The sequence below is a fragment of the Ranitomeya variabilis genome, chromosome 4 (genome assembly GCF_051348905.1).
Source record: "Ranitomeya variabilis isolate aRanVar5 chromosome 4, aRanVar5.hap1, whole genome shotgun sequence".
In the NCBI taxonomy this organism is placed as follows: Eukaryota; Metazoa; Chordata; class Amphibia; order Anura; family Dendrobatidae; genus Ranitomeya; species Ranitomeya variabilis.
In genome coordinates this window covers 468,963,207-468,966,657 of record NC_135235.1, presented here as the reverse complement: position 1 = coordinate 468,966,657, position 3,451 = coordinate 468,963,207, and positions in this window count along the sequence as shown.

Below are 3,451 nucleotides of genomic sequence, written 5' to 3'. Positions count from 1 at the left end.
AACCTTTCACTTGCGGGTGGAAAAAGGGGCCTTGGGACAGCAGCTCCTTGTCTGATGGGAGAATCCATAAATCGCATAGGCACATGGTCTGGAGACAAGAGAACCATGGTCTTTTCGGCCAGAATGGTGCAATGAGGATTACTCTTGCTTGTTCCCTCCTGATTTTTCTGATCACTAGAGGAATCAGAGACATCGGAGGTGGTAATTATTTTAGACGGGTCTATCATCCATGGCACACCCCCTGAAAGGTGGTCCATGTCTAGCCACCAGGATAGTGATTCTAAGACATCTTTGGAAAGAGTTATTCTACTTTCTAGATATCCGTCTTTTCCCTGAGCCGACAATACTTCATACTGCAATTGACGAGTATGAAATTGTGCCCATGGTACAGCAGGGATACATGATGATAATGACCCCAGTAAGGACATGGCTTTCCTTAGTGTCATGTAGGGGTTGCGTATTGCGTCTGATACCCTTGATTGTATAGTCAGTCTTTTTGACTGAGGAAGGAAGCATCTCTGACTTACGGAGTCTAGCTGGATTCCTAGAAATGTCTGAACGGTTTCTGGATTCAGCCGGGATTTTGCGAAGTTGACGATCCAACCTAACTCCTGTAGGGACGAGATCGTATTAGATAAACGAGTTTTACACTGAAGTATAGAGTTTCCTACTACTAGAAAGTCATCTAGGTAGGGTATTATCAAGGTATCTCGTTGGCGTAGATGAGCCATCACTTCTAGTATCACCTTAGTGAAGACGCGGGGAGCCATAGAAAGCCCAAATGGCATTGCTACATACTGAAAGTGACGAACCTGTCCCTCCAGGGTGACTGCTACCCTTAGGTACTGCTGATGTTCGGCATGTATGGGAAGATGATAATAGGCATCTTTTAAGTTTATTCCGGCCATGACACACCTAGGAAATAAGAGTTTTATGGTAGAACTAATGGATTCCATTTTGAAGGTATGATTACGCAGGAAGGAATTTAATCTCTTGAGATTTATGATGGTTCTAAATGAACCATTTGGCTTATTGATCAAGAATAAAGGGGAATAGAACCCCTTCCCTTCTTGATCCTGGGGAACTTCTATCAGGACTTTTTTAGATAGAAGAGATAGGATCTCTGATTCCAGAGCCCTTTGTTGGTCTTGACCTTTTGGTGATGTTACTATAAAGGAATCCCAAGGGATTCGGTCAAATTCCAATTTTAGGCCATATTTCACAATGTCCAGAATCCATTGGCTGGATGTTATTTGTTCCCATTTGGGAAGGAATAATTTTAATCTGCCGCCCACTTCCTGGTTAGCGGTATTTGCGCTTCGGATTATGGGACCCGCTAAAAAAGGCACCTTTTTGCTTCGGGTCCTTCGACTCCCATCGCTCCCTTTGTTCGAACGGCTTGTTCCTGGTAAAGGGGCGTCTTCTGAAGGCTCTCCTGTAAGATGGAAGATACTGGTTAGGGAAGCTTTTCTTCCTTTCTCCTGCTTTATTCAGGAGTTCATCCAGCGTTTTTCCAAAAAGGAACTCACCCTGGCAGGGGATCGCACAAAGTTTTGCTTTGGCCTGTGCGTCCCCTTTCCAATTTTTTAGCCAGAGCGCTAGCCGGGCTGTGTTCACTAGGCCGGCTGACCTGGCTGCAAGACGTAGCGAATCCACGGAGGCATCAGCCAGGAATGCTACTGCTTCTTTAATTAGAGGGAATTTCAGCAGGATTGACTCTCTCGAAGTTCTACCTCTAATCTGTTCCTCCAGTTGCTCCATCCACACTAGTAGCGACCTTGCAGTGCAGGTACTAGATATGGCGGGCCTGAACGCCCCCGTGTTGGCTTCCCACGACCTTTTTAGTAAAGCTTCTGCTTTACGGTCCAGCGGGTCTGTCAGGACCCCTGAATCCTCCACTGGTAGGACCGACTGCTTGGTTGTGGAGGCTACAGCGGCATCATCCTTCGGCACCTTTGACCAGGAATTCAGCTCCTCGTCGCTGAAGGGATAGCGCCTTTTAGAGGATGATGGTAGGAAACCTCTGTTTTGCTTATCCCACTCTTTTTTAATAATTTCCTTAATGGTTTGTATGACGGGGAAGGATCTACGTTTCCTCTGTCCTAGCCCCGCGAACATTATGTCCTGAGCCGATTTCTTTTCTTTTTCATCTGAGCACCCCATCGTGCTCCTGACAGATTTTATTAAGTTGTCCACACTGCTGTTGGGAAGACAAAGCCCCCCTTCAGTTTCGGATGAGCTCGGCTGAGATCCCGCTTCGCCTGAGGATATACGTACATCCTCTGACTCTGAACTAACTGGAGATCGGGACCTGCTAAGCTGACGGGTACTGGTGCTACTTGTCTGCGCCAAACCCTGCATTTCTTCCCGGATTATGGCTCTGACATCTGATGGAGTCATTATATTTTCCTGCCGTAAGGTTTGCATGATACACTCCGAACACAGTTTTTTAGCGTAATCATCCGGGAGGGGCTGCGTACATAAAGCACATTCCTTGTGCTTGGACTTGTGTGTCCTTTTCTTAGTCTAGAGGAAGGATACAGGAGGAACATATATCAGCATATAGGAAGAGACTGTTTCAAAAACTCACCCAGTGAAGCTGACAGGTACCGGTTCTGGAGGCGGATTTCGTTTGGTGGTAGATCCCTTCTCTGGAGGTCGACCACCACTCTTTGTGCTGCTCCTAGCGCTTCTCTCCTTGCTGGGAGAACGCTGTTGCACTGCGGGCAGGTGCGCTTCGTCGGCCGGTGAAGCAATCTTACACACACCGGCCCGACGCTAGCGCTGCATTTTTAAAACTGCCGCCCATTCTCCTGCCTCCCCGGACCAACCCGGAAGTGCTCCAACGACTTCCGGGTTAGACGCGCCGCTCTCACTATCCATGCGGCGGCCAGAAGTATTAAGCCGGCCGCTGCAGCGCGCGCGTCCTCATGGTGCCGGGAGGACCCACGGTGACCGGACCCGGACCGTGGATGTTTGGCCAGACGAGGGGGGGAGGCTGCAAGCAGGGGCTCCCCCGCCGCTGCTTCTGGAACCGCAGCCCCTGCCGTTCCCTCAGACACCGGCGCAGGCGGGTGCATGGCCCAGGGATCCTCTTCATCTGTAGGTAAGCCGGGTCCCTGTAGGAACAGGAAACCTAAACTGAGGAGGAGAGGGGACCGCCTCCTTTTATTCTGTAGGTTTCCTGTTCCTATGGGGCGGATCCCTCTCTCTCATGTGGGGTGCTGTCGTGGCGAAGGGTAAAAGGGTGTAATGACAGACAACTTAACACACTGCAGCACACGGAGCACCTGTGGTTCTGTGCACACTGTTTGGCCACACACAAGAGCCTGAAGACTTACAATCCATTGTTACTCATATTAGACATAAAACATTGTCAAATATAAAACTTGAGTGTAACCCTTTCATTACACAGCTAACGCATATATTGTAATACAATGATCCGTTATTA